Source organism: Echinops telfairi, unplaced genomic scaffold (assembly GCF_000313985.2).
Source record: "Echinops telfairi isolate 266 unplaced genomic scaffold, ASM31398v2 ScPeMD7_5868;HRSCAF=6743_1, whole genome shotgun sequence".
Classification (NCBI taxonomy): Eukaryota; Metazoa; Chordata; class Mammalia; order Afrosoricida; family Tenrecidae; genus Echinops; species Echinops telfairi.
Window position 1 is genome coordinate 12,410,598 of NW_022109768.1, and position 14,985 is coordinate 12,425,582.

The 14,985-nt window shown below is 44.6% G+C and overlaps 1 protein-coding gene across 4 annotated transcripts in view; it reads right to left on the bottom strand.

The window, feature by feature from the left end:
- LSM6 (LSM6 homolog, U6 small nuclear RNA and mRNA degradation associated) overlaps window positions 1-10,986 on the bottom strand; it is a 19,877-nt gene extending 8,891 nt beyond the window's left edge. The window contains exons 1-3 of one of the 4 annotated variants that reach the window (XM_045295825.1): window positions 10,900-10,983; window positions 8,712-8,811; window positions 3,961-4,069 (exon numbers count right to left, since the gene is read on the bottom strand). The gene's annotated coding sequence lies outside the window, so the exon portion shown is untranslated. Of the gene's footprint in view, window positions 1-3,960; window positions 4,070-8,711; window positions 8,812-10,899 lie in introns of all 4 variants that reach the window. The other 3 variants (XM_045295824.1, XM_045295826.1, XM_004708700.3) reach the window with 3 other exon arrangements.
- Window positions 10,987-14,985: the final 3,999 nt, after the last annotated feature.

The following is a 14,985-nucleotide window of genomic DNA, read 5'->3' on the forward strand; positions in this document are numbered from 1 at the left end:
AACCACGAGCTATCGAAGGGATCAGGTATCAAGCATCAAAGGACAAAAAACATTGTAAAGGTGGGTGAGTGCAGAGTGGAGACTCAAAGCCCATTGGTAGGTAACTGGACACCCCCTTACTGAAGGGTAGTGGGGAGGAGACAAGCCAATCAGGGTGCAAGGCAGCAATGATAAAACATATAACATTCCTCTAGTTCTTAAATGCTTCCTCCCTCCCACTATCATGATCCCAATTCTACCTTACAAATCTGGCTAGACCAGAGGATGTACATTGGTTTCCAGATAGCAACTGGAAACACAGGGAATCCAGGACAGATGACTCCTTCAGGACCAGTGGTGAAAGGGGCAAGGCCTGGAGGGTGAAGGGAATGTGGGGTAGAAAGGGAGAACCGATTACAAGAATCTCAGTATTGCCTCCTCCCTGAGGGGGGAACACGTCAGACAGTGTAACTTATGACAAAACTATAATAAGTTATGAATTATGAAGGGTTCATGAGGGAGGGGTGAGTGGGAGGGAAGGGGAAAATGAGCAACTGATATTAAGGGCTAAAGTGGAAGGTAAATGTTTTGAGAATGATGAGGGCAACAAATGTACTTATGTGCTTGACACAATGGATGTAGGTATGGATTGTGATAAGAATTGTATGAGCCCCCAATAAAATATTTTTTTTTAAAAAGTAGAGGAAAGTTGTGTTTTATCGTTGCTACCCTGAAGCTGAGCACTCTTGCTAAGTTCCTTGCAAACACTATCTAACCCTTAAAACAATCCTGGGAACAAGTCTTAGCACGCTCACTTTGAAAATGAGGCACAGAAAGATTTAAGAATGGGCCCCAATGTGTGCTGGAATCACATTCAAGCTCAATCAGTCCTATCCCAAAGTTCACTGCCAAACAACTGGTCTCTGAACATTATCGCTGAAAATAACTACAATCATAATTGACAGCTGATATTTGCGGGTTTGCTACATTCACTTTTCCAAGTATTTTTCTTATGTTAGCCCATTTAAACCTTATGATCGCATGCGATAGCTATGTTTCTATCATCATTTTACAGATGAAGAAAATAGCACAGAAAGGGTAAACACCCTGCTCAAGGTCACACAGCTACTAAAAGGATGGGGGCAGGAAATGGTATAGGCTCTTAATCATGACCGTGTATAGTCTCCTGCAAGTTGATAATGTGGTCAAAGTTTTCGTTTACTCTCACATACCTGGAGTAGATAATATGCTCTAAATAATCACATCAGACATATAAAGTTGTACAAAGTTCTTTTCAGTTATCATCTTGTTACATAATAGCTGTCTTTTTCTACATATTTTTCACACACTATGAACTGAAATTACTTGGTCTGGTTCTTCTATATGGAGTCTTTGTAACAGCTAGAAAATGACTGGATGGGAGCACTCAGATAGAAGCTGTAAAACTCTATAAAGGGGAGGATTGGTCAGTTTTGTCACTTCACTGGATATGAAGTGATCCATTTAGAAGCAAGTACAGACACTCTCACAACTAGCAAGAGACTCTCACGACTAGCAGCAGGTGTCTGCAAAGATAAATGGTCGCAAAGGCAGCAGCCTAAGACCAGGAGACAGAGCAGTGGTTTACAGAGTAGGTGCCTTCGGGGGATTTACCAGTGCTAAAGGAGCTTGTAACACCTACCTAGCATGCAAGGGCAAAGATCAAGGGACCACATGGCCAAGAGGCCAAGGCTCAGAGAGCCATGCCTGCCAGCATGGCTAAGAAGAGGCACCAGGATTAAAAGTACTCTATCCTTGACATTTTTTAATCTGTAAACTTCCCTACTAAACTCCATGATCATGAGTGCTGAGAGTTGTGTGGCTGTTGTAATGAATTATCCAACCCAGCAAAGAAGTGGAGCATCATGGGAAGGGCAGATGCCAGGTACAGTGAAGAGGGTTGGAAGGGGAGGCTCGTCTGACTTCTGCCACACAGGCATTACACTTGGGAAGATATTGATTTGGATTCTCCCTCTCCCTCCTGTAGCCCAAGGAGGTCAGGCAGGGCTCCCACTCTAGTTCTTCACAAGCAAATCCAACAACTGTGGTTATTTAAAGAAAAACTGGCAGTAACAGGACTCTGGAAGTTAGTTTTTCTGTTTCAGTCAAATTCAGCATCACCTCTTTAATAGCCATGGACTATTAAGGCTTAAAATTTAGTGGGAACACAATATTTTTAAGAATTCAAATGGGGGTTTTTATTTTGTTTTCAATTTAAAATTTCATTAATCATTCTTCTATATACAGTGTTGCTGCTTTCATTCTAAGTCCACCCACTCAATGGTCTGAATTCAAGTTTAGGCCATTGTTTGTCGGCTCAGCTGTTCGGGTAACCTGGAACACTAGATTATTTGTTTTTATTCACTGGTTAAACAAATATGTACTTGTACACACTGCAAGAACATTTTTAAAAGTATGTCACACATAGAATCTCAGGTCTTAAAGTTAGAATGCAGAAGAGAAATCTAAAACTCTTGCTTAAAGGGTCTGAGTAAATAAAAATGATTGTAATTTAAGTAAAATCATGATTATTTAAAGGAAAAACAAAGTCAATGGCATAAGTTAGATGAAAGAAAATACAAACTTCAAAAATGATTCCTGAGTTTTAGGCTCCATCATCCCCTACTCCAGCTTTAATTTTTTTTTTTTTTTTTTAAGTAATCAATTGTTTTGTTCAGCCAACTTAACTTTTCCAATAAACTGCTAGCTTACTGTTATAATCTCCGGTACCAAGTGAAAAGTGAAATGTTAACGACCATTCAGGACACTCCTCCTACCGCACAACAATTTCATTGATGTTGGACCGAGGGAGAAAAATGACAAAGGAGACCCTGCAGCAGATTCAGGATCTTTAGGGGTTTAATAGAAACAGGCCTTCCTCATCAACTACACAGTCCGGTACTTTAGGTATGTCTTGCACATGCCCACCTAGTGTTAGCCGGTCTCCAGACAAGGAGACTCAACCAAGAGTCTCAGGGGTTCCTTTCCTGACTTATCTATTATGCCACACGTTGGGCATATGAAATGAAGCTCTTAGTTTGGATTTGGGTTCCCCTAAAATTTAAAAAAAAATCCTACATGAAAATTCACGGTAATGTAAACAGATAGTTCACAGCAATATTACCTACCTTGTCCAAAGTTACTAACATGGGGTTAAAAAAAAAATCTAAACCCAGACTATTAGGAACACTGATTGGTGTAGCAGTTACTAGTTAGGCTGTGAGCTGCAAGGTCACCAGTTCAAAACCAATAGCTATTTTCTACTCCCATCACGAGTTAACAGTCTCAGAAACTCAAAGGGGAAATTCTACCATGCTCTACGGCAGTGGTTCTCAAGTTCCTGATGGCGCGACCCTTTGATACAGTTCCTCATGTTGTGGTGACCCCTCCCCCCAACCATAAAATTATTTTCGTTGCTACTTTATAACTGTAATTTTGCTACTGTGAAAGGGTGGTTTGACCCCAAAAGGGGTCACAACCCACAGGTTGAGAACTGCGGCTCTATGGGGTCGCTATGGGTCCACACCAACTGGAAGGACTGGGGATGTTAACACAAAGGGCCGAGGGCCCTCCAAGATGACTCTCCAGAGGCAGCAGGGAGGGAGGGAGGGAAGAGGAGTGAGAACGGTTGTGGAGAATTTGATGAAAGTAGTCTGTATTTGAATAGACTCCTATACAGAATGCGTGCAGAGCAGAGAGAAGAAGGCTTGCTTATTAGCCCAGTGTTAATGTGTTCAGAGGAGGATCCTGGAAAAGGTGACCCGATCAAAGTTTACAGGAAAAGGTGTCTACCCCCTACATGGAGATAAGTTTTGGCAAAGATGTTGGGCAGTGATTGAGGATACAAGGTATGCAGGCAAGGAGGACATGCCAGGGCAGAAGGGGGCATGACTCATTGTCAGGGGAGTCAAGGAGCCGGGCCAAAGCGAAAGTTGCAATCACCTGTGGCACCTGGAGGTTGTGACACAGTCGCTTTGGAGTCCAGGCCCCAGGAATCTGTTTGCTGAGAGAACCGAAGTGTTGACCAGCTCGGTAATACTCCCGTCGGTGACTGAAATATAGAAGGGTTTTGAGCAAGGATTTGCCAGCATTCCCCTTTCTGCAATCATACGGGGCATCTGCTTGCGCTTGCGGCACTTGATACAGCCTGCCCGTCTACTCCCTTTTGTCTTCCTTCACATTGTTCTAAACGAGCCTTTCCTCTCGCCTAAACACTCTATCCCAAATGAAAAGTGGACTCATCCCAAACTCCTCATTTATTCTCCAGAAGATCTACGTTCTGCTAAACCTCTTAACATTAAAAAGACCCACATATTTTCAGTTATTTCAAAAGAGGTGGCTGCCTCAAACACACTTTATCCATCACTTTAGGAAAGCCATATATTTTACATTAGTCTTCATTAGGCTTCCTTGGTGCTCTGTTACTTAATGACTTGCCCATAAATCCATTTTGTGTTAGTAAATTGATCCTGACACAATTTTTCCCATCACTTGGCTCAGGTAATTTTCAGTTTTCATCTTTTAAATTGGATAAGGCAAGAGGCACTGTCCTGACAATTTCTGAGGCAAGAGAGAACCTCTTGAACCATAAACACAAAACCGGAAACAGTCCTTTCTTCAGGGTCACCTTGGTGAAACCCTCCCTTCAAATCTGGAGCCATAATCACCCTCTGGGCCTCCTCTCCTTCCGGCTCCTACTCAGGCTTGTTTTAAATGACCTATTTTCATAAATGCCTATTAAGTCCAAGGCAGTATATTTTCTGTCAGAAGTAATGGAGAGGTTTCGCACTAGGACATCTGCAAACTGCCCGGTAAAGAATTCTGAGCAAAAAAATGGAAGCAAAAGGACTGCATTTTAGTCAACCATTGGTTAAGCTAGGGAGTTTTACATCCAGGAACAATTCAAGTAGTCGTTCCGTGAGGGGGTTTAGCAGAACCAAGGCGTGACACCTACAGCCCCAAGCCCTTTCAAGGTTCAATTGTTCTTCCGTTTGTGTCAGATTATTCTCTGGCCAAGTCTGGGGAACAGCCATGGAGACAGGGCCAAACCAAGCAAAAACACATGCAGCATTGGGGAGGGTGGGGGTGGTGGATACCCAAAGTGACAAGGCACTATAAATCAGTCTGAAATTATCATGGCCAGACAGAAATATATTTAAGGAGATTTTGCAAAAGAAGAAACTGTTGAATGGATACATATTTTTAAGAGCAATTTTAGGTTTACACAAAAAAACTATGTAGAAATGTGCAGTCTCATCTGCACACATGTCTTATGAGCATCCTCTGGTTAACTGGTTACAATGGATGAACCCAAACGGATACATGATTATGTTACAGCCTAGAGCATGCCATAAGTTTCATTCTTTATATCAGTGGTTCTCAACCTTCCTCATGCCACCACTGTCTAATAGTTCCTCGTGTTGTGGTGACTCCCCGCCCCCAACCAGAAAATTATGTTCACTGCTACTTCATAACTGTCATTTTGCTACTGTTATGAATCAGAAGACTCCTGTAAAAAGGTCGTTCGACCCCTAAAGGGGCCGCGACCCACAGGTTGGGAAGCGCTGCTGTATATAATCAAGAAAGCCTGGTGGTACAGTGGGTTACTAACCACAAGGTCAGGAGTTTGAACACACCCGCCGTTCTACTGTAAAGATTCACAGTCCCAGCGACTGAAAGGGCAGTTCTGTGTCCTAAAGGGTCACTTCGAGTCAGTGTCAACTTGATGGCAGTGAGTTTGGTTCTATTCAATGCATGGATGTCCCATTACTGTATCATCCAGCGATGTTTACTGCCCTATAAACCCCTCATGCTCACCTACTCACCCTTCCATGCTTTCCTCCCCTACACCGACAGCCGCCCTTTTACTCTCTCGTTTTGCTTTTCCCGAAAGTCATGTAGTTGGAATCACTGCATGCAGCTTTGTCAACCGAGTTTTTTCCCTCGGCAAAGTGCACTGACGTGCTCCTCTGTCTGACTGCTCAGGTCTTTTTAAAAAACCACTAAATCGTACTTCATGATATGGATGCACCATGAGCCCTGACAGCACTGTGGCTCCGCATGGGGCTGTGAACCATGAGGTCAGCGGTTCCAGCTCAGCCGTGGCTCCCTGGGAGAAAGATGAGGACGTCTGCCCCATAAAGATTTCGTTGCAGACACAAAAGCAGCAGTTCTACTGAGGGGGAAGTGACTCGGTGGCAGCAGATTTCTTCTTCTGCTTGCTACTTGGACGCACTAGTTTATCTACTCACCGTCTGAGGGGCCTCTTGGTTGCTTCCGATATGGAGCAATTAAAGACAAAATGTCTTATGTGGTTTTCATGTAGAGATACATTCATAGTCAACATGCTGGGTACATAAAGGTCTAGGAGTGTGAAACAAGATCCTATGATAAGCCTAGCTTAAGCTTTGAAAGCAGACAAGGGTGGCTGACCCCTCTGCATTTCCACTGCACCATGAACGCAGTGCCGGGAGAGCCCGTGGCTCCACGTTCCCGGCAGTGTTTGCTGCTGTGTTTCAGGACAGTCACCCAAATAGAGGAGTACAGAATCCAGGGGCAGAGTGGGGTACACATTGGCTGCTCATTACGAGGTCAAAAGGCACAACCCACCAACCACTCCGAGGGAGAAAGTGAGGCTTGCTCCTCCCATGAATCGCTACAGCCTCGGAAAGCCACAGTGCATTCTACTCCTATAGCACTGCCATGAGTCGACACTCACTCAGTAGCAGTGATGGAGAGGCTGGGGAAAATTTGAGACGCAAAAGCTTTCAAGTTAGCATAGCATTATCACCCAACTAAATGCAGCACTAAGGTGTGGTGTCTCTGACACTGAGAAGACTGGCTCACTGCATCTCTCCCTCTGGGCGCAGTGGGCGGCCTCGCCCATGTTCTGTACTGTTCCCCTCCTTTGTCCACTGAGGACCGAGTGATCAGAGCTCCCTGCTCAGTCAGGGAACTACCTGTTTTACTCAGCAGGTGGCCCTGATACTTAAGCACACTGCCTAAGTCCAGGGGAGGAGTCCAAGGCCTGCACCAAGAAAAACCCGTCCCTTCTCCCTTCAAACAATGGGAATGTAACTAGTACAGTATCTTCCAATTTCAACCGCTACCAGTACAGTAAGATTTCTATTCCAAACCACAAAGCCAAGCCCAGGGCCACTGAGTCAATTCTGATGCACAGCAACCCCACAGGGCAGAGCAACACTGCTCCTGAGGGTTTCTGAGACATCAGTCTTCAAGGGAGCAGACCCCTCATCGCAACCCCTCAGAGCGGCTGGTGGTGGAACTGCTGGCCTTGCGGTTAACAGTCCACTGCTTATCCCACAGCGACACCAGGCCCCTCGTCCTTCTATGCCCAACCACCAAGTAAGAGAAAGGTGAGAACAGACAAGAGCAATGGTTCTGTGTGGGTCAAAAACCAGCAACTCGATAGAGGACTGGGAGGGGAGGGGGGGGCAGGGCGGATTGTCTTAAAAGACCCTGAGGACTCATCTGTGGTGCAACCCGTGGTCTCTCCCCATCCAGAGGTAAGAAAAGCGATGGAAATCACTAGTCCAGTGGGTTAGTGGACCACGAAAACATCAGTCTTTGAGATCAGGAGGACTCGATGGTGCCTGGCTACCGCTACCAAGTTCTGAAAGGTAGGTCCTGGACAGAGGGAAAGAAAAATGGGGACCAGCACTCAAAACTGGAGACGAGGCCAGGCTGCTTGCCAGATAAAGCCTGGTGGAATCTCCCACACCACGCCCTCAGTTACCTTCCAGGTCTGGAAGTGAACCGCCCCGTGCTGCAATCATCAACTGGTCCAGGCGCAAAGGGCAGCACTCGAAGGACAGAGTTAGGGAAGGAGGAGGAACAGAAAGAGCAAGCACAAGGCTGAAGTGGGATACCCTCTGAGGAGATCACAGTGGGTGAGTCGAAATGTTCATGAATTGTTGAATGTTGAAATCAATGATCTGTTCTGCTCTGTAAATGTTCACTTTAATTCACACACACACACACACAACCCCCAGCTGAATTGGAATCTAGAGTGAAGCTTATTAAAGACTCTTGAGGCCTTCTCAGTCAGAATCTCTAAACAAGGGTAACTGATATAAAGCTCCCCCAAAACATTCGTTTATGTAAGCCGTTCTCAATGCAGACTGGGACATTTTTTTATCATCATGACTGGGGAGGGTGGAGTGAGATCTAGTGAGTTGAGCCCAGGAATGTTGCTAAACATCCTACAATTCACAGGACAGCTCTTTACAGAAAATGATGCCCCCAAATGTCAACAATGTTATCAGTCCTAAAGCAAAAATAACAACAACCCCCACCCCCACCCTTCTCTAGTTTTAGAACAATAAGAAGTTTTTTGAAATCAGGGGTATGCAGGACCTGGCCACACTGTGTTCTGTGACGCATACAGTGACCACAAACTGACTGAACAGCAACTAACCGGGACACATCATTCCAATCGATAGAGACTCGGAAAACAAACCAGCGTCAAAATCTTGAACAATTCTATTCTAAATCTATAATAAATTCTATTCTATTCTGTTTAGTCCTGGTTATGAGAAAGGTTTTTTTTCCATGTTACAGGTCCCTCATAAGGTTAAACTATTTATTTTCCAGGTGACATAAGCATCTTCCCAAGTTCTTTCATCACAAGGGTCCAGTGTGAGACCACCTGTTGGAGCTTACAGAGTACTCACTTGGGAGACAGGAAACCTCGGTTTTAATCCCAGCTGTTACTTAATTAGCTGCAGGACTTGGATAACTCATCACTTCACCACTCAAGGCCCCGATCCTCATCTGTAAAATAAGGGAGTTACACTAGATCAGGGGTCCTCAAACTTTTTAAACAGGGGGCCAGTTTACTGTCCCTCAGACCCGTTGGAAGGCCGGACTATAGCTTAAAAAAAGAACAATGAACAAATTCCTGCACATATCTTATTTTGAAGTAAAAAAACAAAACGGGGCAAAAACACCGGGCAGGCCAGATAAATGTCCTCGGTGTGCCACATGTGGCCCGCGGGCCGTAGTTTGAGGACCCCTGCACTAGATGGTCACGGAGTCCCTTCCTGAGTTAACATTCATTCAGTGAATCTATGCAAATAGCTAACAACAACACACAGTTTCTAAAGATTCCTGCACAAAATTCAAGTAAGCCTATTTGCCATGCAATCAAGCACTCTATCAAATAAAACAATTCCAAAGAGTCTTAACATTACTGGTTGATATATTAGCTTTGTTATAAGCTACCACGCTTTTGGTAAACTAGGTACATTCCTGAATGCGTGATGTGAACTACGGAAAATTTGGGAACATGACTCCACTGCGTGAAGGAGCCCTGGTGGTGGTGGTGGGTAAGTGTTGGACCACTAACCACAAACCTACCAGTCGCTCCCAGGAAAGTAAGTTGAGGCTTAGATTGACAGCTTCAGAAACCATAGGAAGGGGTGAAATGGGCACGAGGTGACTAATGGCCGTGGGTTTTGTGGGTACTGAGGGTGAAGACCCTTAAAACCGGCCTTATCATCTGACCTAATAATTCCCCTTCTGAAAGGCCACTGGAAGAAAATATCCTGAAATATAATTTCTAAAAAAAAAACAAACTTTATTATCTGGGATGTTAAAAACCAAAGCTTCAACCCAAAGCTCTGGAGTCAATTCTGACTCATTGTAAGCCTTGCCCCAAAGGTTTCTGAAGCTGTGACCTTTGCAGAAGCAAACTGCCTTAGCTTTGTCCTACGGAGCAGCTGCTGAATTTGAACCACTGGCCTTTCAGTTAGCAGTCTGCTTAACCAACACACCAACAATGCTCATTTCTGTTATGTTACAATGAAGCAAAACCTCTGAAACGGGAAACAGCTGAATAATTTATGACATACACAACCATTCTTCGAATAGGCAACCAACCAAAAAAGTAGTTCCAAACTCATTGCCTAGTTGGATTCCAATTTAAGGACCCTGTGAGACATTATGGACGCAGTCAGCCTCTTGCTACTGCACAGAACGGCTGGTGGGTTTGAACCGCTAACCTAGAGGTGAGCAGTCCAATGCCTATCCGACAGAACCATTGATAGGGGCGTCCACTAACAGGGGCCCAGTTTTCCGTGGCTGTAAATCTTTTACGGGAGCAGACGGCGATCTTCTCCCACGGAGCTGCCGGCAGCGACGGGCCAACCTTTCCACTGGAGCACTTGAACCACTGCACCACCAGAGCTCCTCCAAACGATGATACATTAGAAACCGTGCTTCCAAAGTTTGGGAAGGGCAGTGGAAAACTGCATATACTGTTAAGCGAGGGGGATTGGTAGCTTAGTTCAAACAGAACGCAGCCCAAGACAAAAAAGAGACTTCGGGGTTTTCCATGTCTCAGCGAGAGTCGTGGACGCCCCAATCCGAGACAGCCCCCACAAAAGCACCAGCTATGCATGTGCGCCCAGAAGAGCTCTGCCCACTGGGATGAGCACTACAACTGTGGGTGCACCCCCCCCAACTTGGTGAGGTGGAACGGGGGGGGGGGGGGGCGAGTGGGGGTAGGGTCGGGAAGTCACAGGAGGCCCTGGAAGTGGGGCGAAGCGTGAGCCTGTGTTGGTTGGCTTCCCACCAATTCCCGGGTTAGCGGGGGTTGGGGGCTGGGGGTGGGGGTGGGGGGGTGCTCCGCAAACCAGGGCTGGTTTCCGAGGCAAACGCGGTGGCCCGGGTGGTGCCACTCTACATCTCCAGGGCCGAGCGGGTTGGGCGCGGTTCCGCCGGGCGTGTTCCGCGCAGTCAGGCCTGGGGCCGTTGCAGCCTCGCTTGCCAATCTTGCGCTGCGCTCCCGGACACCCGGGCCTCGAACCCGCGAGCCGCGCGGGCGAACTCCTTCCCAGCCCGCGTGGCCGACCGGCTCACCTCTAAGGCGGGAAGCAGAACCTCCTCTCCAGGCGCCCCACGAGAACGGCCACCGCGGAAAAGCGCAGCGAAAGGCGACACCGCTGAGGAACCAGCGCTTTTCCGCTTCGGCCAATCATCGGCCGCCTGGCTACGGCAAGCCGCGGGAGCCACAAAGATCGCACCTCACCGGCGCGCGCAAATCTGAGATCGGTCGTTTATAAAGTGGTTTGGTGGCGTTAACGTAGCTTGTGCTGGAGATCTCTGGTGACAGAGCCCAATACGACATTTGAAAATACAACAATAATAAAGTTAAAACAACCCTCGAGAAATCTAGAAGTAATCGTTTAAGTATGATTTCTTTGCATAAATGCAAAAAATAATTTGAAGTCATAGGCAATTATCGGCAAAGTAAATTAGGGTCATACCCAGAAATGCTCTGGATAATTTCATACAAATATATGAATAAAGCAAGTAGCTTGTAATCTTTGAATACACCTGTAGGGTTTGATTTAACTGTGGAAAGATGGGGTCTTTATTAGCAAGAGATTGTCTCCATGGCAGTATTAATTGATCCAAAAAATCAAAATCATTACAGTAAGTCTTTGTTATTAGGGCGTACACTGCGCTGCATTGCAAATAGTCATTCTGAAGGGAAGTTGTACAGGCATTCAAATGCTGTTATGGAAAGTTGGTTGTGTGTGTTGCATGAATTCTCAATATTCTTAAATCCTCCTTGGTTTAAACCTTTGACTTTAATCCTATTTATCATGTGTAACATCGTAAACAAAGTGCTAATGTATCTTTAAACAATGGAGTCTGTTACTATTATAAAATCTAATATGTACTTTTTCCCCCCTTAAAGCAAAAGTAAATTTCTCCTCATGCAAGCATCTCTTAGCTAACATCAGGAGTGGAAAAATCCGTCTTTGATTAAACTACATGGACAGAGAACAACTGGGGGTGATTTGGTAGAGAAGAGAGACTTCCTCAAATCCTCTATAAAAGCTTCGTTTGGAAAATGGCCAAGCAGTTACAGATATATTGTACTGGAAGTTAGTGCAATATACAATATGATAGAAATTTAAATTTTTAAGCAGAGTCCGTTTAAACCAAACAATTAGCTACAAAGAACAAACATAAGACAAAAAGATATAAAAACCTTCTCAGAAGACATCAAATTGCACCACATTACCCGCTGGTTTCACTTAAGGTTTTGATTCCAAACGTCTTTTTCTTTACCACAGAGCTCTGGCTAGGCCATAAAGTTTGGTATGGTGGGCAAGGGGCTGTGCGGAATTTTGAGAGCAGGGCTCATCTGCAGAGCAGCTGCAGTCTTTCCCAAGGGGCACAGCCCTGTAAGGACCAAACAAGCCCAAATGGCTGGTACCCTGAATTATTTCAGGAGTTAACATACTCATGAAAAACACCCTCATTTTCGGAACTTCCTCCCAGCTGAGAATTGGTATGCCCCAACTAACCAAACAATTTTCAGTACTTTGCAGGGTTTTCCAGGTGTTTCTGATGCTTGCCTCTCAGCATCTTGAATTATACAAAGAAAACATATGCAATATTTTTTTCTGGAATTCTTACTCAAAAAGAACTAGCCTCTGAGGCCTAGACACAGACATTAATGTATTAAGAAGCCCTGAGCTCATAAAAGTAATTGGGCAAGGTTTAGTTCAGCTATCTCTTATCAATGTCTTGAAGTGCGTTTCTGCCCAAGGAACTAAACATGTGAATCGTGAAGTGAGTGCTCAATGTTTGAATTTTGCCTCTATCACTTCTAAACTCTACAACTTTTCTTTGTCCTGTAAAAATATCTTATCTGAACCTGGTTCTTTATCTTACAGTGGGGAAAATAAAAAAGCATTTCTTGTTACCCTGAAATTATGTGATGATTAACTGAGGGCAAATGTATGTGAAATGGATTTATAAAGAGAATAGCAAAAGTCATTATTCTTCACAGGCAAATGTTGATATGAAAATAGTAAGGGGATTTTTGCTGTTTTCTTATGTGCTCCATATTTCTACAATTATTTTTATCTATACCTTTTACTAAGGAGTCCTGGTAGCATAGTGAGTTACTCACTGGGCTGCTATCCACCAAGCCACCAGTTCTAAACTACCAGCTGCTCTGAGGGAGAGAGATGAGGTTTTCTACTCCCTAAACAGTTCACAAGCCCACAGTTCGACCCTGTCCTACAGAGCACTCTGAGTTGAACTTGAATCAGTAATAGTGAGTCTGAGGTTTTGTTTTGTTTTGTTGATGCCTTAAACTATCTTCTTCAATGGTCCATGCTCTTAAGAGATGGAATCATGTCTAGCCTGTTTCGTAAGATCATAGTCCTGTGAACATGTAGCTGACTGTGTTTTGATATTGATAAAGATGCTAAGGATAAAGAGGTACAAACATGGAACTGGATTGACCAGCACTCCCCAAAGCAGATCTGAACACTTGGCATCAGTATTCAGCTTCCAAGAACACTGGCAATTCTTGTTTCATGGGCATGAAGGACTGGCATAGACTGGGTGGATACTCCTTTTCCGGGCCCTCAAAACTTGGACAAATAACACTTTTTAAAAAACCTGAACAAATATAAAAGCAACTAAACTGTGGTATCTGAATTGTGGGTGTTTGGGGCTATGGTTATCATTTTTCATCATAGGACATGAAAATTATTCGCTAAAGAGAAGACCATCTACAGTTACTGAAAATCTTTTTTGTTTGTTTGTTTGTTTTTTAACCTTTTATTAGGGGCTTATACAACTGTTATCGCAATCCATACACACATCAATTGTGTAAAGTGCATTTGTACATCATTCTCAAAACATTTTCTCTCCACTTAAACCCCCACATTAGGTCCTCATTTTCCCCCTCCCTCCCCGCTCCCCCCTCCTTCATGAGCCCTTGATAGTTTATAAATTGGTATTTTGTCATATCTTGCCCTGTCCGACGTCTCCCTTCACCCACTTCTCGGCTGTCTGTCCCCAGGGAGGAGGTCACATATAGTTCCTTGCAATCGGCTCCCCCTTCCCTACCCATTCTCCCTCTACCTTCCCTGTTTTGCCACGCACACCACTGGTCCTGCAGGGCTCATCTGCCCTGGATTCCCTGGATTTCCATTTCCTATCTGTACCAGTGTACATCCTCTGGTCTAGCCAGACCTGCAAGGCCGAATTTGAGTCATGGTAGTGGGGGCGGGGAGGAAACATTTAGGAACTAGAGGAAAGTTGTATTTCTCATCGTTGTTACATCGCACCCTGACTGGCTCGTCTCTTCCCCGAGACCCCTCTGCAAGGGGATCTCCAGTGGCCTACTAATGGGCTTTGGATCTCTACTGAAAATCTTTTTTAAGAAGCAGCATAAGCGTATTAAAAGATGTGCCAATTTCTTAGGACATGCTTTTTACCTAAGACAAGAGAAAGGGTCTGTTGTACATCCTGGGCTTTTCGTGTACAATACAACATGTAAGAGGTTGAACTAAATGCCCCCATTTCACCAGCCACCGTTCTGATTGAACTTGAAGCTCAAGAGGGTCTGAGCTTCTGGGAAGAGAGTTTTGCAAGTGCGGCCCTGCTGCACCCTCCACGGTGGACCCTGGAAAACCGCTCTCCACCGTCTAATTCAGCGAAATCACTGTGAAGCTGCCCTTGCATTTTTAATCAAGATGAACTTGAAAGGTGAACATTATAAGTGGGAGAAATTATTTATAATTTGGTAATAAAAGTTTATGTCTAACACTCCAGATTTCACACATCTGCTATATGCTGGCCCTGAGATATAAAACAATTGAAGTTGCTTTTACATTTGGCCTCATATGAGAGGTCATAAATTAGAATGATAGCGTTCATCCTCTTCCCTAGCTCACAAATTTCCATATTAACATCTTCACCTCAAACATAAATGGTTACACTGCTACAAAGGAAAGAGTTGTATTGGCCTTTATGAATTATAGTTTATGCTGGAAATCAGAGGTACACATGGTGGCTCAGCCCTTGGTAAAATGCATCTACTTTAAGGAAATGGATTTCACCCCAGTGAAATGAATTAAAACGTTATGACCAATTTAAATAAACAAAGTATAGTATACAAAACCTGATCGA